At 51.6% G+C, this 22,517-nt stretch overlaps 1 protein-coding gene and 1 pseudogene across 1 annotated transcript in view; one reads left to right on the top strand and one right to left on the bottom strand.

Moving 5' to 3' along the window:
* Nucleotides 1–22,517, top strand: part of NOTCH1 (notch receptor 1) — a 787,535-nt gene that overhangs the window by 497,603 nt on the left and 267,415 nt on the right. The window lies entirely within an intron of this gene.
* LOC136635604 (calcium-binding mitochondrial carrier protein SCaMC-2-like) lies at nt 1,364–16,342 on the bottom strand (annotated as a pseudogene).

Here is a 22,517-nt window from a genome sequence, read left to right on the forward strand (position 1 = left end):
CGGCTTAAGAGGAGCCCGGCAGGGTCCCCGTGGCGGGAGCGAGTGGCGCAGGCGGGTGTCCCCCTCGCGGGCTGCGGAGGAGCCGCGGTCGAGACCCCTCCGGGCGCCGGCCGCGTCGCCAGAGTCGAGCCCGCAGTCCCGTCGAGGCCGGGCAGGACTGACTCCCGCGACGGCGCCCTCCTCGGGCCGCGTCCGGCTCGCCGCGGAGCCCCGGCAGCCCCGGCACCCGCGAGCCGCGCCCCCTTTTCCCCTGGGACGGGTTGGCCCCAAACGGCCGCAGTCCCCCACTGCTGCCCCCCAGGAGGGCTTGACCCTGCACGGCCACAGCCCCCCCCACTGCTGCCCCCCTGCACGGCCACAGCCCGCCCCCCACTGATGCCCCCCCAGGAGGGCTTGACCCTGCACGGCCACAGCCCGCCCCCCCACTGATGCCCCCCGGGAGGGCTAGACCCTGCACGGCCACAGCCCTCCCGCCACTGCTGCCCCCCAGGAGGGCTAGACCCTACATGGCCACAGCACCCCACTGCTGCCCCCCAGGAGGGCTAGACCCTGCACAGCCACAGCCCCTCCCCCCACTGCTGCCCCCCTGGAGGGTTTGCGCTCGCACAGCCCCCCCCATTGCTGCCCCCCAGGAGGGCTTGACGCTGCACGGCCACCCCCCGAAGGAGTTAATACCTGCATGGCCACAGCAGCCCAAGAGCTTCACCCTCACATGGCTAAGACCCTCTGGGTGGGTTGCACTGAGTGCGTGTCACCCTTGGAGGCAGCCCCTGGAGGATCGGCTGAGCATTTCGCCTGCGTCGCATGCTCCAGCTTTTGACTTGGCAGCACCTGTGCTTGGGGTGGGGAAGGGGGATGCTTTGGTACCCATTGGGTTATGCACCCAGCTTGCTGTTGCTTTTTCAAGGCAGCGGAGCCAGAAAGCTGCCCAAACGTTTTAGATGCCAGCAGTGGCAGCTTTGGTCAGTTCAAACTGGCCTTTGTCCAACTTTGCACCCGCAGCAGGACAGCTGATTGTTTTGCAACCAACATGTCACTGTGCTGGGTTGGTAGGCTCAAGAAAATCCCACACTTTCCTTAGGAAGGACTTCCACCTCCTTCAACTGAGGGAACCTGTCTCATGGTTAGAAGTGCAAGTCAAAGAGGTTGCCCAGGTCAGTTTCAGGGTAAGGGAAGGCCGCATCCCATGCTCCAGGCAGCTGCAAGAGGTGGCACTTCCAAACCAAACCTCTTGAAGGCCTTGGTGACTGCAGCTCTCCCGGCAGAGCATGTGCAAGGTTGTCTTGGGGCAGAGAAGAACCCCCCCCCCAAAATTGAGCCCTGAGGCAGCCCAGGACTCCAAGCAGACTCAACACAAACTGGCTTTTCTGATAAACCTTTATTAGCCAACTGTTCGCTACTGTCAAGGACTTTGCTCTTTCATACATCCGGATTACAGTTACAAAGAGAGACCTTTGCATTGATTACCATGTTCGATACTTTCGTCAGGCCACAAATGGTAGAAAAGGAGGTGGTGCTGGGGAGATGAAGACTCGCCAAAAGGAAGGGGGGGGGGAAGAGGAGAGTCACACCACTGATCCGATATGAACTTAAGACAGGCAGGCAATTTTTCCAAGCAGCAGCAGCAGCCTATTTTGAGGAAGAGCAGGAGACCCAGGCAAAGAAGAGATGTGGGCCCACAGATACAGGCCTGGGCCCACTGCTTTTGATGCTTGGTTGGCAGGGCCTATCTCCCCTACACCGAAATGCAGCAGCCCCACTCCAAGGACAAATTGTCCTTACAACACATTCAGAAAAATGGGCACCTTGTGACTTTGGCTCCTGAGGTTTTTCACCCCACACGCACGGCCTATCAGCCCTTTTCATTGCTAGCCACTGCAAAAAAAAGGGGAGGGGACACAGCATCCAGCTGCCCCCAGGATAAGGAAACCAAAACCACAAGGAAAGCCCCCAGGTAAGGCAAGCCTTGCAAAAACGGACCTCCCTAACCCCTGTCCTGCCAGGAGGGGTTACAAAGCCAACCCCCAATCCCAGCTGATTGCAAAGAGGAATTTCTCTTGGGGTTCTGAGGTCCTCGAGTTAAGGTCGGATGCAAAGCAGGCAACATGATGCATGGAAGGGGGCTCTATGTGGGGAAGGTAGGACACCCCCCCCCCCAACCACCAGTGATTTAAGTCAGATGGTGCTTCAGAAATGTGCAAAATGGTTGAACATAAATATGGAACCTCTATAAAAATACAGAAAGAATACCAAGGACTTAAAACGCAAACCAAAAAAAAGACAGTGTAACTCTAAACATGTCTCTATAAAAATAGTTTACATTTTGTCTTCAAATAAATACAAAATAAATATGCTTTACCAGTAAAAACAAAACAAAAACACACACAAATGGAATGTGACACTGGCCTCCGAGCTAAGAAGTCAGAGGATGAGCCCCTGGGGTTCTGTGCCCCCAGAAGCACGAGACAGACTCCAGGAACCTGTGATACTATCAGTCAGGCCGCCATCGCCTCTTCACCCTAGGTAAAGAGCACCTGGCGGATGGCCCATACACATCCCTTACAATCCCCAACTCAGGCTGTCTCCTTTTCACCATCACTTGGCCAACAAACTATCGCTAGCCCAAAGCCAGGCTCCACCAGCCCAGCACACCCCACATGCAAAACTCTAGCATCCACCTACAGGGATCCAAGGAGGGATATAGCAGCCAAGATGGGTTTTGCACAGGGGAAGTCGCTTCCCTCAGCACCAGGCAGAACTGAGAGACATAGCAAGAGGCTCTTCCCAACCTCACTCCCTGTCCATGGTCCTGCTCAGTTGGTTTGGTTGCATCAGAGCAGCCTTGCCGGTTATGAACGAAGCTGTTTGACGTGCTGGGTGGCAAAGCACCCTCAACTTCTCCCCTGTCTAGTCCCCAGAAGAGACAAGCCAATCTGGCATGCAAAAGTAGACAAACAGGCTCTGGGCCACTGCACCTGTTAACGGCTTCAAAGCGCAACGTGCCCTCGAGATCTGCAGAACACAAAGCGGTTTTCGACACTGCTGGGCTAGCAAAAAAGAAAGTCACTTCCAGCCTTGACAGGTGACCAGCTTTGCCTGGGAGGCTCTGCTTCTAAAATCTGCACTGCAGTGTCAGAATCTTGAAAGAGGAGACTGTGAATTGCTCCGACCCAAAGGAATGTATGTAAACCAAGATTTTTGGCCCAGCAGCTATTCCTACCCAAGAGAGATTTAAAACGGGGAGGAGGAATTTACAACTCAACAGAAAAGAAGCTTTTTTTCAAGCCAGTCAGAAGACGCTACATTCTCTAGCTCCAGATCGTTGGGAGATCTGGAAGAGGGGGAGGAAGGGTGCTCTCGAGTCCCTCCCCCCCATGGTGCTTGGAGCCAGGTTGGCATGCACAGCTCAAGGCTCTTCCCTCGGATTCCCAGTTCGGCCCTTCACGTGCAGGAAGGGCGGCTGCCTGATGATGATGGTGACTGCTTGATGAACACGCAGCCCACGCCGTAGCAGCAGCGCATCCCTAAGACCCCCTTGCTGTCCTCCCCGCCGTGCCCAGGATTTTCACAGCTTGACTCGAACAGCATAGTGTCGCTCAACGCATTCACAGAATGAAACGGCTTCTGCACCCCAGGGACACAGCCCCAAGATAGTCACTTAAGAGTCCCAGAGTCCACGCCTGTCCGGTCACCGAGACTGCACCCCCAGGGTCATCTTCAGGTTCTCGTAGACCACGTAGCTGATGCTGACCGCGGGGATCACCTTCATGAAGTTGGGGGCCAAGCCCCGGTAGAGGCCAAAGGCTCCCTCCGTCTTGAGGATATGCTTGAAGAGGCCCCGCATGGTCACCTCGGGGCTCCCTCGATGGAAGCTAAAAAGAGAAGCCGTTTTGAGAGACATCAGCAGCCTGAAGCGTGCTATGGGCTTTCAAAACACTCAGCCCCAGTCTGTGTTTTAAACCAGGCTCCGTGACTGGTTGGCTAAGATTCAGCACGAGAGGCTTGCCAAGTGGCGACTGGTCAACAAACCAGACAGTGTGGATTTTGGGGTCATTGAGAAGCAAACTACAGCCAGGCTTTTGGTGTGATCCAGGAGGGCTTTTCCTGTCCCGGGCCCCACTCTGTTGTACTCTGAACCCACAAGGAATGAACACAATGCCTGTCCATTCTGCCTTGCTGCATTCAACTACAATGGGCAGCTACATCTACATCAGGGGTGCCCAAACCCCGGCCCTGGGGCCACTTGCGGCCCTCGAGGCCTCTTAACGCGGCCCTCGGAGAGCCCACAGTCTCCAATGAGACTCTGGCCCTCCAGAGATTTGTTGGAGCCCACACTGGCCTGATGCAACTGCTCTCAGCGTGAGGGCGACTGTTTGACCTCTCACGTGAGCTGTGGGATGAGGGCTCCTTCCACTGCTTGTTTCACGTCTGTGATGCAGTAGCAGCAGCAAAGGAAAGGCCAGCCTTGCTTTGTGCAAGGCCTTTTATAGGCCTTGAGCTATTGCAAGACCTTCATTCATTCATATAACTTCATCTTTAATATATTCATTCATGTAAATTTATTCAAATTTTAAATGTAAATTAATTCTTTTTTCCCCCGGCCCCCGGCACAGTGTCAGAGAGATGATGTGGCCCTCCTGCCAAAAACTCTGGACACCCCTGATCTACATTAAGGCAATAAGTCTGCAGCTAGGAGGTCTCTTGCCTCATACTTCTGAAATATCACTGATGGCTCAAGACTGTCCTTACCACAAGAATCTCTCTAGCACTCTTACCTTGGGCCTGCATCCGTGTCCGTACCAGGGCAAGAGGGTAGCTTGCCAGTTGCCCGCAGGTGCTGGATACCGTACCACACGCCAGCAGGACAAACACGCCAGGGTCGGCGCTGTTCACCGCGTAGCGCTGCAGCCAGGTGTTTTTTAGTGTCTAGGTGAAAACCACAGAGAAGCGAAGTGTTAGCCAAAACAGATCAATGCAATACTGTAAGCTATATAAAGGGACCCAGGTTTTGAGGTGGCTCAAGACACTGTTGGCTCTGGTTGCTCTGCCTGAGATTGGGGGTTTGAGTTCTTGGGCCTCCAGTGCTCATGGAGGGAGGGGCTGTGGTCCTGTACCAAGGCGCATAAAGGCACCCGTTTCAGTCCCTAACAGTGTTATTAGGCCTGGGCTGGGGAAAATGAGGTAAGAGCTTCTTTCAGCCAGTGTAGATAATGCTGAGCTAGACAGTCCATGGCCTTACTCAGTAAAAGGCAGTTCCGCCCACCCATCCCCCCATGACCGACAGCATGAGATATGCCTGGCTGTCAGTACCACAGCCCTGGATGGGTGAAGAAACTGGCCTGGCAGATTCCAAAGAGAATCTGGTTTTCTCTCCATGACACTTGCAGACCCTCCCCTCCTTTCAGCTGCCAGGCTTCTCACCTCGTACACAGCCAGGTCGATCCCGGCGTATGGAATGATCCCCAGCATGTTGGGGATGTAGCCTTTGTAGAAAGCAGCCATTCCTTCTTTCCTGAGGATGTTCTTGGCGCAGTCCAGCATCCCCTGGTACTTGCCCCGTTTTGCGCAGGGCCATCCGAGTCTTCAGGACCTAACCAGGCAGGAGAGAAGGGTCAGGAACGCAAGTTAACTGGCCGAGTGAGGAAGGTCTTCCCAAACTATAATCAAGTGGCAAGAGGGACAACACAGGCTTTTGTTTAGCCACAAAGCCAGCCCCGAGACTCACCTCCATGGATAGATGCTGCTCTGCGCAATGGCTCCAGCCAGAGAGCCTGCCACCAGCCGTTCGTGAATCCTCAGCACCTCCTGGTCAGTGCCAATGAAGCGTTTGATCTACAGAAAAAAAGGACAGTGTGCAGTTCAAGGACCGTTCGCATTCTCCTCGCCGCCACTCCCCATTTGCGCTCTCAAACATGTCTCGTTCACCATTGTCTGGTTTCCACGACCTGGTGTTTTTACCTGTTCGTAGGCCATGAACTTGATGGCAGACTCCGGGGCAATCTTCAAGACGTTAATGCCATTCCCTCGCCAAAGGGACCTTGGGCCGCCTTCCCTGATCATCTGGGTAAAGCCCCCGACAATGCACATGTTGTTACTGCGCGATGCGTGGACCTGCAAAGGAAAGAGGGGTCCTTTGATCACAGCCCGGCCCAGTGGGTAATGCTCCTTTCAGGCCAAAAAAAAAGCATCTCTTTCCTAGGTGCACATTTAGTAGTGAGGTTTTCATGTGCCTTGCAATTTAAAACATGAAAAAGAGTGGGCTCTCCCATTAGAAAGCAATATTTTAACATTCAAATGACCCCTGGAATAGCACCACTTAAAGGGAGGCAGTGGGGTGGGGGTGGGGGAAGAGAGAGAAAGGACTTTAGAAGGGAAAAATAACTGATGACGAAAAATGAGAATGGTCAGTCCTGACCAGCACTATGCAAAGTCCAAATTCCTTGTTTGGCCATGTGCTGCCCCACAGCGATTACACTCCTCTGCCCTTTGAGCCCAGAACAGGAAGAACTGCCAACGAGTCACAGGTTACCTCGTGTCCAGCAAGAGCACTCACAGCCTGTTCTAAAGCTTGTGCCAAGGCTGCGTGGGCTGAGGCCAGATGACCTGCCCTGCCCAACTCACAGAGAGCTCACAGGTGCTTTATGAATGGCGCACGCACCAGACGCACTTGCCACTGCAAGCCATATGCAGAACTGGTAGGGCTTGAGAGGAGGGGCTAGAGTGGGTCTTCCCCATTGGTCTCTGAATCATACAACAGGGGCATGGCCTTGTTTAAGCCCAAGGAGTCTTGTAGCACCTTTAAGGCTACCCAACGCATCGAGCACAAGCTGTTCATTTAAGAGCAGACCAAATTAAACGGGACTGGGACACTGATTCTTGCTGCAACAAACTATGCAGCTGGTAGACTTTAATTTTACATCTTCCATGTTTCAAGAGGGGAAGGGAAGTTCAAGTCTTGTGACAAGCACAAAGACAGAAGTTTTGTGGTAAGGGAATCTAAGGGGGCAGGAAATGCAAAAAGAGCCCTAGAACATAAGAACATATGAACAGCCCCACTGGATCAGGCCATAGGCCCATCTAGTCCAGCTTCCTGTATCTCACAGCGGCCCACCAAATGCCCCAGGGAGCACACCAGATAACAAAAGACCTGCATCCTGGTGCCCTCCCTTGCACCTGACATTCTGACACAGCCTATTTCTAAAATCAGGAGGTTGCAAATACACATCATGGCTTGTAACCAATAATGGATTTTTCCTCCAGAAACTTGTCCAATCCCCTTTTAAAGGCGTCCAGGCCAGATGCCGCCACCACATCCTGCGGCAAGGAGTTCCACAGACCAACCACATGCTGAGTAAAGAAATATTTTCTTTTGTCTGTCCTAACCCTCCCAACACTCCATTTTAGTGGATGTCCCCTGGTTGTGGTGTTATGTGAGAGTGTAAAGAGCATCTCTCTATCCACTCTGTCCATCCCCTGCATAATTCTGTATGTCTCAATCATGTCCCCCTTCAGGCGTCTCTTTTCTAGGCTGCTGGATCAGGCTCAAGGCCCATCAAGTTCCCCATGTCAGACCGCAAGCTGCCACTGGTAAATACTGCCTGCACATTTTCACTCATATCTCTACAAGCAGAAGGGCAAGAGAATTATTTTTAATGCAAAAAAAGGAGGACCTGGGATTAATATCCTTAGGGGCACAGTCGCCCCTTCTTCCACTGAGTCACAGTGCTGGGATGGGGGAGGCAAAGGCATCGTGAAAGAAAAGAGGCCCCTCTCACCTGCATAAGCACTTTCAGGCGGTCCAGAGGAGCGGTGCACGTCCTGGAGACGGCTCCTGCACCTCCACCAGCCACCAGGTGTCGCCACCACATGCCAGTCTGCCTCTCTTCCACAGTGAACTCGTCTGGTACCGTCAGATTCTCGCCCACATCGAAATCTGCAAGGCAAGGCATGAACTCAGCTGAGTGACTCAGCAGGTACAACAACAAAGACCAGCACCGAGACGTGCCCCATAGGGGGTCCAGTCCTCCATTTGCTATGCTCTGAGATGAAATATTTGAACCAGGGAGCGGGGGGGGGGGGGAATCAACGGGGGGAGAATTCAACGGGGGGGGGGGGAGAATCAACCCAGGCATACTATTTAAAACCCACATCTTGTTCCCAGGACAGCAACAGCTTTGTTCTCTTCCTGAAGACAGGCACAGGCTACAAAATGTGCCAGAGGGCACTGGGAATCCAGCCTTGGCCAGGATAGTTCCACTCCAGAAGAGCTGGGCAGCTGCCAGCCCTGCCATGTTCAGAACGACTGGCCAAGGGGAACGGCGTGGGGAGGAGCGGGGCCAGAGCCAACAGGCTGGGTCTGACTTTATGATGCGGCATTCAAAGCGAGTGCCACATTTATCAGCGAGGACTCCTGCCGGCTTCTGGGCTTGGCAGGCTGCAAACCAGCAGGAGCCAGTTTCTCGTGTACACTGCAATCCAGTGAAGCGGCTCACTTGCTTTCCCCTCCCGAGGAAATGTTCTTTCACCTGTGCCAAAGGACCTTAAAAGTCAGGCCAGGAGGCAAACCAGCAGTCAGACTAGCAGCGAACACTGCTGATAAAAAACCCCACTAAGATGTATGGGGAGGGGAGAGTTGCGACAAATCCAGTCACACGGCACAGACAAGCCCTTTAAAGGTTTCTTACCGTCGAATGCTTCCAGTACAAGATGATCTCTGGGATGTTCTCCACGGGGTGCAGAAGGTGGTAGTCGCGCCATTCATTCCAGTCAATGGTCATCGTCCCATTTTTATCCATGCTGCAAGAATCAAGTTGGAAAAGGTGCGGTGAGGAGGAGGACAAGAGGGGATGGTTGGGGGCCACAGCTTTGGCTTCCCCAAAGTGCTTTACGCCACACCCTGCGATTGCCCACACAAAAGAGTGACTGTAAAATATATCTGCAAAATATAAGGGGAGCACTAAGGATTCTGCAGACATAACCTTAAAAGCTTTGCTATCAAGCAGCGCATGATTCTGCAAGTGCCTCTGTTGCTCTTGAGCAAAACCGACCACTGGGATTCAAAGAGAGCTGGGCAAGTTTGGGACGGCAGGATTGCTCTCTCCTATCCAGATGGTTCAAGGAGCTTATGGACATCGGAAGCTGCCTCTGAGCCCCTCCGCCACTGAGCTGTAGGAGAGCAGCTTTGTATGTGTCCGTGTGCATAAACAGAGCAGAATGAGACATCAATGTGGTGAATATCTGTGTTATTTCAGACAGAGGGCAGGAGGGAAACCACATCTTTGAAGGCTCACCCATGTGAAGAATACTAGTCTAGAAAAGAATGACCAATACAGCAAGGAATAGTCTGAGATAGAACCTTCTTCACTCCCTGAAAAGGGTCTTTTGGGGGACTTGCAGAAAGCTTGATATACAGAAAAGCAATTAAAAAGTACCCCCCCCCAACACACACATACAGCCTGAAGTGGTACAGTCCACTCCACCAGCTCAGGACTCTACCACTTCCTTCTCCTGCAACTGCAGGCCAGGCACTATTCAGCAGTCACATTGGCTTCCACAGGGCCTTTTTTGTTGCCACTCCAGGGCTTGGTCCATGATGGGGCCAGAAATACGTGACAAATTTTTCACTTTTGTTGTGCTTTGGGGAGTTACCCTGTGTACGTGCTCTGCTGTCTGACTGTTCTGCCAACGTCACATGTTCAAACACTCCCACTCAGTGTCCTGAGGAAGGCTAAAGACGTATTTGTTTCAAATGACCTTCCCCAATTATTCCTGATCACTTTTTTTGGCTCTCTTTCTCTCGCCTCATTTGTGTCGGCTTTTTCTTTATAAATATGATGCTGCCATTTTGATGCCTCATTAGCCTATTAATATTTTGTTTCTGCTTTTAATGCATTGTTTTAAAAGCCTCTTTACTGTAAGTCACCCTTGAATTTACTAAGAAAGGCAGTGTTGAAATGTTCTAAAAGCTATATATATAAGATGGCACACCACAGTGGAAGCATCAGCTGAAGAAGTGGATTTCAAAACGGTTCAGGAAAAGAGGTTTCCTAAGTGGGTAAATCTTCCACCACCAAGTTCTACCACCTTCACGCGGAGGAGGGGAAACCAGACAGGGACACAGGACACAAGGAGCCAGACAAGAACACACATTGTGGTACTTACTAGGTGACAGGACCCCAGAAGTGCCCCGTCCTTATTCTGACAGACAGACAGAGGGAAGGATGCAAAAAGGGAGAAAGGAACAAATAAGTGATTGTTAGAAGTTAGTGCCCCATGCACGCTGCGGAAAGCAGCTCAATGTGTTAAAGCTGCAAGCAAGCACTGGTGCACACATACCCCCCTCCAGAAGCCTTGACACCAAAGCTGCTCTACCCTGCAGCACTGCATTATGGGTGACAAGGACAGCGGCACAGGAAGTCTGGCAAAACCACAAGGATATCTTTCCTGGCAGGTGACAAGGGCCAAGATGCCTGCATGCTGGCTGACCGTCTCCGAATCAAACGGCACACAGGTCAATACCTTCTTGGTCCGCTATACAGGACAGAAAGTTGCAGCCACAAGCCCCTCCCTTGGCAGATGTCATTCCGCAGAGACAAACACACTGCCCTCTCCAGAAGCTGTGTTTGCTTTTAGTGTCACACGCTCTCCTGCCTTCTGCTTGCACTGTCTCCCAGCTTCAAATGGCCCCTGCAATTCCAGGAAGGACTTGCCGGGGGCTGCAAAATGAACAGTATCCTAGCAGTATTTGCTACAGAGATACGCAGCAAGAGGGCTTCACCAGGTGCAGTTTTAGAGGGGGAGGAAAAGGGACAGAGACAAAGAGATTAAACACCACAACGCCTTGCCCTGAATTCTCTAGTGTGGAAACGCTGGATCCAGCTGCAGACTCACCTCTTGAGGATTTTCTCGGCCTGCTGCTCGAGATCTTGACTCCCAGATCCCGGAGGGACTGCATGATCTCCTGGGCATCAATGCGACCTGTGGGGAGAGCGTGAAGTAAGCACCAAGTTCCATAATAACCACACAGCAGCAGTCTGGGGAACCCACCCACCTCCATCCTCTATCGCGGAGCTCACCATCGTTCTTTTTGTCCAAACTCTTGAAGACGAGCCTCAGTTTCTTTCATGGTCTTGGAGGTAATGGACAAACTCTTCAAAGTCCAGCTGCCCGTCCAGGTCCTTATCACCAGCTTTCACAATTTTCTGGAGGAAAAGACAATAAAACAAAGAAGATTAGTCCATGCAACCATCATTCCACTTCTGCATGGCTCTGTTTCAGAAAAAAAAGTTAAATAGCAGGCTCTCTTGACAAACAGGAACCCTGACTGTAACCACCAGAACAACTCCTTAGAATCTACATGAGGTATTTGTGACCCACAGGCAGACCTGACTCCTCTTACCCTTAAAACAACTTGCTAGCAACGTCCTAGACATCCAGAACACCCCCCTATCCAGGGGTCCACCAATCGTCACCAGCAGCAAGCAGAATTTCAAGGCTGGCAACCAGCAGGAAAGAAGGCAACACAGGGAGTTAGGGCCCACCATCCAAAATAGTGCCAGGCAACCATGGCATTAGGATCATGGGTTGGAAGAGAGGGGCTGCTATAAAATACCCCACAAAGGGGCTAAGTTTGCAATTCAGTGCACAGTTTCCCAGAAGTAAGCCCCACTGGAGCTGACTTCCAAGCAGAGATGTATTGTACCATACAAAGTTCTGTGAATCAGAACTTGAAGCCACTACCCTCTCAAATCTTTCCCATCTGGACTGTACCCATCTGATACTGAACTACTGTGCAAGGCTGTTGTAAAGATTCCGTCGACATATGAAGTTTTTTTGGACACTCAAAAAGTATTATTGTTACCCTGCACATGCCCAATCTCATCTGATCTCAGAAGCTAAGCAGGGTCGGGCCTGGTTAGTACTTGGATGGGAGACCTCCTGGGAATACCAGGTGCTGTAGGCTTATACCATAGTCTTTCGAGACTGACAGTTGCCAGCCAAAATCTTCCCCACCATTCGTGCCCTGCTTCCCAGGCATCAGATTCAGGGGAGCACACTTTGTCTCTGTGAAATAGAGAAAAAGCTCGACAGCAGCTAGAAAAAATGGTTCACAATTATGCGGAACCCCATTCGTCGACGACACACAACCAGCCTTCAATGCCCAGCTTGAGATACTAAGATACCTGAACTGAAAATAAATATGTTTTTACATCACATCCACACGCCCCCGAAGTGCCAGGAACACCCAACTCTTTCATGCCCACTTTTGCTTTCTATTGAAAGACACAGATTTCATGAAAAAGGAACAGAAAAATACACAGCAACTTCTGGGGAAAAATACTAACCACAGTGAAGAAGATCTGTTGGCTAACCAAAAGCTAGCATTAATAGATACAATCTTTTTTTTTTTTTAAGCGGTCATCAGACAAGCATGAACTGGTTTGGTCACCCTGCAATTTCGCACTTGAGCAAGACACTGAGAAAAATTGGATTTCAGGGGCAAAGAGCCTCTTTGCAGAGCAGATTAGGAGGGCGCAAGGTCGGGCTGCTTGGCAAACAAGGAAACTCTTCGCTCCCTTGAGCAAGAAGCGGAACCTTCAAACGGCCCATGTGGGCAGGTGAGCAGACCCAGACCTCAGCAGGCACTTGCCCTGCTGTTCCCTGTGCTGAGGTTCATTCAAGCAGATCCATGCTGAAAGCCGGCCAGGGAAGGAAAGCTCTCTCCTTGCTGGTTTCTTTCGCGTGCTTCAACTGGTCTCTCTGCCGATTTCCATGCAGCGCAAGGCTGTGAGTCAGTGAACTTCCTATTCAGCACTTGAGTTTTGACAGGCTCTGTGACTGTACAGGCAGCTGCTCAGCATCTCACTTGGTACCCCAACTTCCACACTAGAAAGCTCGAGTCAGACCCTTGGTCCACTCCAGCTCAGGACTGGCCACAGTGGCTGGCAGCAGCTGTCCAGAGTTTTAGGCAGGGGTCTTGCCTGGCTCTGCTTTCAGGGACTGAATGTGGTATTCCCCATGCAGTGCAGGTGCTCAGCACTGAGCCACAGCCCTTGGCTTCACTTTAGACTGTGAAACACAAGACCTTCTCAGCAAGGGGTCTGCATACTTTTCACGGGTGCTTTCAGGCTCCCCTCCTGAGATGGTCAAATGCTTCACATTGCTTAAGGAATACACCCCGCGAGGATTATGCCAAACCTGTACCCAGAAGAGAAGCCCTTCCTCTCCAATGGCTATACTTAGGCCTCAGGAGAACTCAATCTCTCTCCTGGCCCAACTTTGATAAGTGCCACTTAGCCATCATCTGCGGTGACCTTTTGCGCAGTCAAGGAGGCTCTAATCTGCAGACAGTCATATGACAGTCATAAAAAAAGCAGAGATAGAGGTGATCACGGTTTGTGAGCTAAAGATAGACAGGCATCTGCGGGCAGGCCGGCCCATAACCCCTTGCCAGCTTATTTAGGGTTTCCTAATAGAAATGTAACCCTTGAGGGAGAGGCGCAAATTGTACAGTCATAAAACAGGTCCTGCAAAAGCCCCAAACCCAGCTTTCTTCCCCAGAAGGAGTCCCATAGCGGGCATGGAAGATGGTGGGGTAAAATGCCAGCAAGCGGGCATCCCCAGCCGGTCCTTCCGAAGTAACTGAACTGGCTGAACCTGCATTGCTGCGATGACAGCCGATTCTCAAGTCACGACATTCAGTTCACATCGCGATCAGTGCTGAGATGCCCGGCTACACATTGATCTTCCCCTCTCTCCGAGATGGCTGGAGCCATGATGCCATTTTATGCTTAGCAAGCGGAATTCCTATCCTTCTCCTTCTATTTGCTCCCTACTTTCTGCCCTCCTCAGTCTCTTTCGCATCTTCCCCCTTGCAACCCAGCTGTGACGCACAATGCCACAAACACAGCTTCTGCCTGCGCACCACACCCAAGATACTACACTGTGATCATCTTTGGGTATGCGCCTGGCCAACTCTGTGGCCTTGCAACTTCTCCAGCCAAGGCCCTGCAAACGTTCACCTTACTCTTCCATTTTGCAGAATCACCAGTTCCTCCTGAAAGCCGGCTAATTTATTGGGTAGATGAACTGGCCAGTTTACCAGAAACCTGTGGGCAGAGCAGCATGGGAACAGGGGAGCATCACAGTAAGTAAGCCCCTCGGAACTAACGAGCCTGTCTGTACGGACGCGCCCACATCCACCCTTTTCAATCTGCAAAAGAGCCCACCACTTAGCTGAGGTTGAAAGGAGGACACACAGACAGGGGCAAGGGCCACTCCACATCAGCCACAGAGCTCCTTCCGTCTCGGACCTGTTCCATGCACTGGTCACGAAGCATCCATGCCTCTTCTCTCCCTTCCCCCCCTAACAAACAGCAAGCCCACAGTCTGTGACATGTCAAAAGATGCAAGCCCATGTTCTCTCTGAACCAGCAATGCCCACTATGCCTTACAACAGCGCTCCAGGGTTTTGGGTGAGATCAATTCCCAGCTCCAACTGGAGGACTGGAGGTGGAACCATCTCCATGCAAACAGGGGCTGTTCCATCAAGCTGGGTGAACTGCTTCGAAGGCACGGGCAGAAAGACAGGATACAAAACACAGCACAAAACGCAACAAAATATAGATCATCAGCACCTGTCACCCTGTATGCTTGGAAAGCAAACCCAAGCCTCATGTGCTGCATTCTGAGTCAAACCCGTGCCATCAACAGCACCAGCAACTGAGCACTTGTGGCCTGTCAGGTGCTTGACAGCTCCGCACAAGCAAGAAGCCCCAAACTGGACGTCCGTCAAGCCCTTCAGCTGCCGTGTGGTGATCGGTCACAAATGGTGCAGGCCTGCTTGAGGAACGTCTGTGGTTCCGCCAGCCTTGCAAGAGACACAAGCTGCGCCAGACACCCAGACCTCTCCGTTGCATTTAATGACACCCCGTCAGACCACTAGGGTACAGCCCATGTTTACCGAGAAGGAAAACTCCACCATCATTAGCAGGCATCATCCTGCCTTTCACAGAGCCTACACCTTTGCCCTTCTTTCACACTGCAAGCCTGCAAGGTGATCCCTTCCATCACCTTTGCACATCTCTCCCACACCCTATTTTTAATTTGCATGCAACACAGCAGTACAGTTACAGGCCGTCCCAGGAGATCAAGAGGCTGGTGGAGCGCATAGCCCAGAGGCGTTTCGAAGGAGGAGAACATGGTGAAATTCCACCGTGGTTACTCATCTTGATCCTCATGAAACTGATGGGGAAAGAAAGGGTTTCCCCCTTTTCAATACAGACACACACACAATATACCCAACAAGAGCCAGCCGAAAACCAAATAATAGGAAAAATCTCTGCTCCACGGAAGAGGCAGGTAATGCGAGGTGGATGAGACTAAGTGTGGGCAACCCAGACTAAAATCCCCACCAGACTGAGAAGCTCACTGAGTGGCCTTGGACACACAGCACCTCTTAGCACAACTGATATGGGATGCTGCCTCCCTTTTGAGTCAGGACCTTGGACCACCTGGCTTAGTATTGCCAGCCTTGACTGATAGCAGCTCAGGTTTCAGAGAGGGATCTTTTACCAGTGCCACCTGGAGATTGGTGCCAGGGATTGATCACCTGCATGCAAAGCATATATTGTTCTCTCCTACTGAGCTACACCCCGTTCTCACGTGGGGAGATCACACACACACTGGCTACGGAAGTTCACAATAGCAGGTAAACTATCAAGACTGACACCCATCAGTCAGCATAACTGATGGGCATAACCGGGAAGGGGGGGGGGGAATCCAGCTTCTAATTCTCACTCAACCATTGAATTAATCCTCAGTCAAGCCGAGAGAGGGAGGGCACCAGGATGAGGTCTCTTGTTGTCTGGTGTGCTCCCTGGGGCATTTGATGGGCCGCTGTGAGATACAGGAAGCTGGACTAGATGGGCCTGTGGCCTGATCCAGTGGGGCTGTCCTTATGTTCTTAAGACACCGTGACTGACTTCTCTACCCTCACAAAGAAGGGGAGACTGTGCATGCCACTCGTGAGCTCCTAAGGCGGGACGGCGACAAAACAAGTGGAAAAATGGACCAGGAGAGCTCAGAGAAGCTTTTGTGCCACCCACCCACCCCCCATCAGCCCGACCCTCACCTGCTTCCATTGCCGGTAGGTGGAAAATTCCTGGGAAGGAATCAGGAGGCTCAGCCTGAAGATGGGCTTGAGTTCGGCAGGGAGCCCCCTGGACTCGAAGTACTCAAATTCCACCTGGGACTCCCCAAAGCTGGGCACGTACAGGCAGAGGCAGAGCATCGTCCCCGAGCCTCTCAGCGGCTCATGCCAACTCCACGTTGCCGGTTCGGAGGGTGGGGAGGAAATGCCGGCAAGTCCCATGACTCAAGCCTATGAGCTGGCCTGCTGGGCTGCCATTGGCTGCTGGGGGCCCTGCCCTTTCGCTTTAAAAGGGAAGCCATCTGCAGTTCAAGCCCTGCCAGAAAGCCAAATCTGACATGGGCATGTGACTCCAGCTGTGGATTGCTCAATGCCTTTTGTGCCAAAGAGAACGTCACTTTCACTGGGAGGCGGAATTAACTCTTGGCAGGTCGCCCCTTCCAGCTTGAGAGGACTGGAAAGGAAAGGAAAGGACTGGTCCCAGGTGCTCCTGTGTGAGGCACTGAGTCACTGGGTGTAGCCCACATCTGATGGGTCCTCAGATGCCTAGCTTGGCATCTGAACACACGTGCGATCCTTTTGCACATGAACGCAAGTGGGGGTGGCATTTTAAAATAGATGCTCCAAATATGGAGGGTGGGGAGAGAACTGGCCCCTCTCTCACCAGGTAAAACCTGACCCCCCTCCTCGTTTGAGATGAGGCACGAAAGCAGCAACTATCAGGCAGGGCTTGCACTGACTTGTTGCAACCGTTTTTGTTTTAAATATTCATGCTCTGTCTTTACAACCCACAAAGCAGCCGACAGCAACAAAGGCACGTTTAAACCCACGTGAACACCCCCGCCACAATGGCAGCAGAAAGACTCGCGCATTAGAACCGCTGAATGATGCCCAAGTCTCACTGCCGCCCCCCCCCATTGACCCATCAGCTGCCTCTGGGAAGCCCGAGAAACGCACCTTCCTCTCCTACAACTGCCCCCTGTTCCTTGTTCCTTGAACCTGGAAGCCACCATAATCAGCAGTCACCAATGAGGTTTGTCCAATCCCCTTTTAAAGTCATCTTCGCAAGTGGCCACCATTATCTCCTGCGGCAGGGAATTCCAAAGGTTAAATTATGCACTGTGTGAAGTGGCACTACCTTCTGTTTGCCCCAAATCTCCCGCCAGTATGCTTCACAGAATGATCCCTGGCTCCAATGCGGAGGCAAAGCTTCCACACACACACCCCCCCCCACACACACACAGCAAAGCCCAAAGTGCTGGATCCATCCCTCCATTTTGCACACTCTGGGAGACAAGCATGTCCAGAGATAACCAAGCAGCTACCATAGGTAGGAGTTTTCCTTCCATGAACTCTGACTGCCTCCCAAAGCTGGAGGACAGAGCAGTTGACTGACAGAGCATATGACTTCACGCAGAAGGTGCCCGGGTCAACCTGTGGCACAGCCAGTCATTCAAAAAATAATAAAGGGCACCCCGGGTAGCAGGGCTGAGAGCAAAGTCCTCTGCTCAAGATCTTGGGAGAGCTGCTGTCAGTCAGGGCAGGCAATGTGGAAGTACTTTGAGTCGTCGTAATAGCTTTCCCTGGAGCTGTGAGCAAGCAGGACTCCCCTGGTTGCGGGTGCCCAAGTTATACTGCTGGGCCAGCAAGAACCAGAAGCTTTGACAAGTGCAGACCCCTGGAACTTGAACTGTACGCTACTCAAACAGGGGATTCAGTACACACAATAGCTGTAAGAAAAGTCCCAGGAGCAGTGGTGACTTCAGGTTTCAGTGGCACCAGGGCAAAAGCCTTGCAAGTGTCCCCTTCCAAAGATGTGCTCCCTCGGGCTCCGGAGAACATGTATGCGTCAGCTACCTACCACCCCCAACAGTGCCCAAGAATAAGGCAGCAGGCAAATACCAGTCTCCTGCTCCCGTACCATTGGCCTGAAGGAGAATGGTCACCCACTGAGCTTCCTTTGACCACTGGCACTGTAGGTTTCGGCTGGTGACACCAAGTGGGACTCACCCCCGCCGCCTGCTTACTGGGGGAGGAAGATCAGTAGCTACAGCAGGAGCATCCCCCCACAGGGTTTGCCAGGCAGTAATGGGGAGCTGCGGCATGGATGTGGTTCCCTGAAGAGTGCCCTGCCTGTGGAGCTACCCCTATCTAGGAAAAGCTACCATTTTGCTTTAATTTGGAGACCAGTTGCAGTCGAGTCTACCAAGCCCCTCACAGAATGCCCAGGTGGCTGCCGGCATCGCCCTTCCAGCTGGAGCTGACCAGGGGAATCCCTGGCCAAATGCAAGCTGGTTGCTTGCTTAGATCCCATTGACACGGTCCTTGCTCAGTTTCTTCCTTTAGCTTAACAGGACTATACCAGAAATAAGAGCTTCTGTATTTTTTTTTTCTGAACCATTAAAATAAAATGCAAAGTGGCAAAGCTACTGAAAGGCTAACCAGCTCTATTGCTCCGTCTATGCCAGGTTCCAGAGATTCCTTCTGTATCCTTTCCCCTTTATGCCAAGCGTGGTATATTCAGGTTACAAGCTTGTGGCTCACATAACCACCACATAACTCTCTGGTCACAGAAGGTTCGCGGGACGCTGCCACCTCCCATTTAGGTCAGCATTTCCAACACTGAAAGGCAGCAGCTCTCGATAGTTTCGGACAAGGGTCTTTCCCAGCTCCCACCTGGAGATGCTGGGTTCCCACCAGGTTCTACCTGGGACCTTCTGCTGGGCTGCCGAGCTCCAGCCCCTCTCCAGAAGCCTTGAGAGTAGGCAGGTGAGAATAAGGAAGAACAAGCCAGCTCCAGAAAAGCCTTAGTAAGAGCTTTAGTTGAAGGCTTAGACCGGGGGGCTCAAACCCCAGTTCGGGGGCCAACTGCCCTCCTCAGGGACTCCGAATCTGGCCCACAAGGAGCTCCCACTCTCCAATGGGCATCTGGCCTGCTGGACACTTGCTTGAGCCCACACTGGCCTGACACAACTGCTGTCAGCATGAGGGCCGACTGTTCGATCTCTCGCATGAGCGGGGGGGCTGACGGCTCCCTCCCTCCACTGCTTGATGTTTCACATCTGTGAAGCGGCAGCCACGGAAAGGCTGGCCTTGCTTTGCACAAGAAATTTTACAGGCCTTGACATATCACAAGACCTTCATTCATTCATATAAGTTCCAACTCAAATATATTCATTTATGTAATAAATTTATTCAAATTTTAAATGTGAATTCTTTTTCCCCCCCCTGCCCCTGAGACAGTGTCAGAGAGATAATGTGGTCCTCCTGCCAAAAGGTTTGGACACTCTGGTTTAGAGTAGACTAAAAAGCACCACACATTCCCCTGGTGGACCTCATCTCAGCGCTGCTTTGAACGCCATCCAAAGTTACACTTTTAGTTCTCATCACAGTGGCAGAAATGGCTGGGACTGTACCACTTCAAACTCTTGTGACAGAACACATCCCCTCATATTAGAAAGAAAAAAAGATTCCTGCACATAGAAATGTAGCATCTCAGGGGAAAGCTAGCTACAAGCACTTATCTCCCTGAGATGCTAGCTCTCTGTCTGTAGGGTTTTTTTCCCCCTAAGCATTCAGTTGTGTGAGCCTTCAATTGCTCTCTGAAGTGGTACAGCCCAGACAAAGGTCAACATGCAGTTGCTCACCCCAGCAGCTCCACTACCTTTGATCCTCTCTTCCCTGCCGCTGTCACTCAATCCCAACACCCTCTAGGAAGCCTGCTGTCTTGCTTCGGTCAGGCTCTTTCCTAAGAGTTGCTGTTAGGTCCACCTCTCTGTGACACAAGGCAGCTCAGCCAATCACTACCCAGGGTGGAGCTGAACCACATAATCTACCTGGAGGTGCAAGTTGTCCTCCTCAACTTGGGAGGGGGGGGGGTATTATGACCAGGACTGTGCATATCCTGCAACAGCACGAGTTGACAGTTATGGGGTCTTAAGGTTCTCATCTTTCACTGGAAAGAAAGGATAAAAAAAAACAAGTTTCTAGCCCTCAAGGACAATTTAAACATTCCAAAAATTTGTTTTAGGTTATTAAAACATTGCACTATCATTTGCCAAGACGGCAAAAGGGGGTGGTCTGAGCAGAATTTCCAAGAACTCAGCAGTTACGAAAAATCCCTCTGGGGCTGAAAGCAGGAAGTGACGGTGAAACAAGATTAGGTTACTTGCGCGAATAAAGCCTCAGAGGCAGTGTTTAAAAACGGAAGCAGCAGTAGATGTGGCCCAGCTTGCTCCCTTATAGCAGACCTGCCTCATAAGAGCAAATTACACAGGAAAGGCAGGGCACAGACACTATACCAGTGCAAGGAAAAAAAAACTTCCCGTGCTATAATTCGGGCAAATTATAATTCAGTTTAATTATGTCTCCCTGGCCTGTGTGCTCACCGGGTAAGCAGCTTAATTATAGATGAGGAATGGGAAAAGCATTTTCAGACACCTGCATCTGCTGGTTAAGAAAAACCTGTCTTGCCCTTGCAGACGGGTGGGAAAGTGTAAGCAGCTGGAGGCCATAAGAACATCAGAAAAGCCCTACGGATCAGAAGAAGGCCCACCAGCTTCCTCAGGAATGTCATGAATATGTACAGTTCAGGCCTAGTAGCATTGCAAGGCCTGAACCAAGCTAAAACAGTAACACAGAAGTGCCTTGCATTTCCTAGCTGCTAGGATTTACAACTCAATGGAAGGTGATAATGTAGCACCTAGGCAGCCAGAAAGACGCCCATCAAGGATGGAATGCAGCTGCAGATCTCCAGGGTGAAGGGAAGAGCTGGGAGGGCAAGCTTCCAGCCCCACTTCTGAGGATAGGGTCTTTGTTCCTTGTCTCCAGTGAGAGAGGTGGTGGGTGCACATCCTGCCCCGCCAGGACCATGTGGCCTCTTAGGTAACTGAGGAGCTACAAAAGAAGCTGACCCAGGTGAGAGTCAGAGATTAACAGAGTTAGCCAGTTAGCTTTGTTGTTTTATGCTGATATGTTTCCTAGAAGTTTTATGCCTCTAGCTAGCGTTTGCTGCCTTTTGTAACTTTTTGTAACCCTATGTATTTAATAAAGTAGAAAATCCTTTTACCATGTTGGTTCATTGTCTGTTGGGGACAAAGGTTCAGAATCCTGCCTAGCCGTTCAGCAAGCTACCAAAATTCCTCATTGTGGACTAGTAACTTGAGGACTGAGACTTTAAGTAAAGAAAGTGCTCAGTGCCTACAAGGGATATAGTTAAGCCTAGAGGGTCTCAGTGTCCCTGGACTGAGGCACTGGCTCTTACAGGGTGGTGGCAGTACTACCGAACAGGGATCTTTGAGGGCTCTAGGGTTCAGAACCAACAACTCTGAGCATCCAAAACCCTGGGAGTGAGACCCAAGTGTACGACAAGGGAGCACTTGAAGGAACAAGACACCTGTATCATGTTGCCACGCACCTGGCACTGAAAGACAGATGACCTCTGAAATTGGGAGGTTGCATAAAGTCATAGTGACACAGAACCCGAGATGGACTTTTTCCTCCACTCACTTTTTAAGGCAGGTTCATTGCATCCTGGAGTAAGGACTTCCACAGATAATTACAAGCTGGGTAAAAAAAAAAAAAAGGCTAGCTATCTAGTACTCCCGACAACACCTTGAAGTGTGCCAGGAAGGAGCCTTTCAAACCCTGGGGTTTCAGGGGGGAAGCACCACAAGCAAGCCCCAACACTGCCACGGAAGACTGCAGCTATAAAAAGGAGCAAGTGCCTGTGGCTCAGGAGTTGGGGCTTGGCTCTGCACTCTCCTTCCCCAGACATGCCTCTTTCTGCAGGGCCAAACAGCAACATAGCTGCACTCTGGGGCACCGCCATTCCAGCCACCTCCGCTTTCAGCAGCACTGGGCCGGTCACCACAAACCAAGCACCACTTCCTGTACCGAGAACCCCCCACCTAGGGGGGGGAAGCGACCTGCTCTAACCTTGGGTGCTATCACAAATGGGCGCGGTGGGAAGGAATAAAGTAGATATGATCAACACTACAGTACACACACAAATGCCCGACGCCCAGGTCACGGGACAGCTGCCGATTGCGTCACACCACAACCGGCAGGCACCCTGTCACGCCAACCTGGAACTCGAAGTTCCAAAACAGGTGGGGAAAGAGAATGCCATCACCATTTTATAGTCCCCCAAGGAATAGCAAGTGCTGTACAGGTAAATAAACCAGTCTAAACGCATGCAAGGAATCAGTGTTCCAAGATCTGCATGCAAGCACCATCTGTGCCCATCTCAAATCTGCCTTGCGGCGCTTCATTTCCACTGCCTTCCATTTAAAACAACAACTCAAGTAGGGGCCAGAACCAGCTTAAATCCAGTCCAAATATTGGCCTCTGTGCCTGGCTGCAAAGC

Source organism: Tiliqua scincoides, chromosome 16 (assembly GCF_035046505.1).
Source record: "Tiliqua scincoides isolate rTilSci1 chromosome 16, rTilSci1.hap2, whole genome shotgun sequence".
Lineage (NCBI taxonomy): Eukaryota > Metazoa > Chordata > Lepidosauria > Squamata > Scincidae > Tiliqua > Tiliqua scincoides.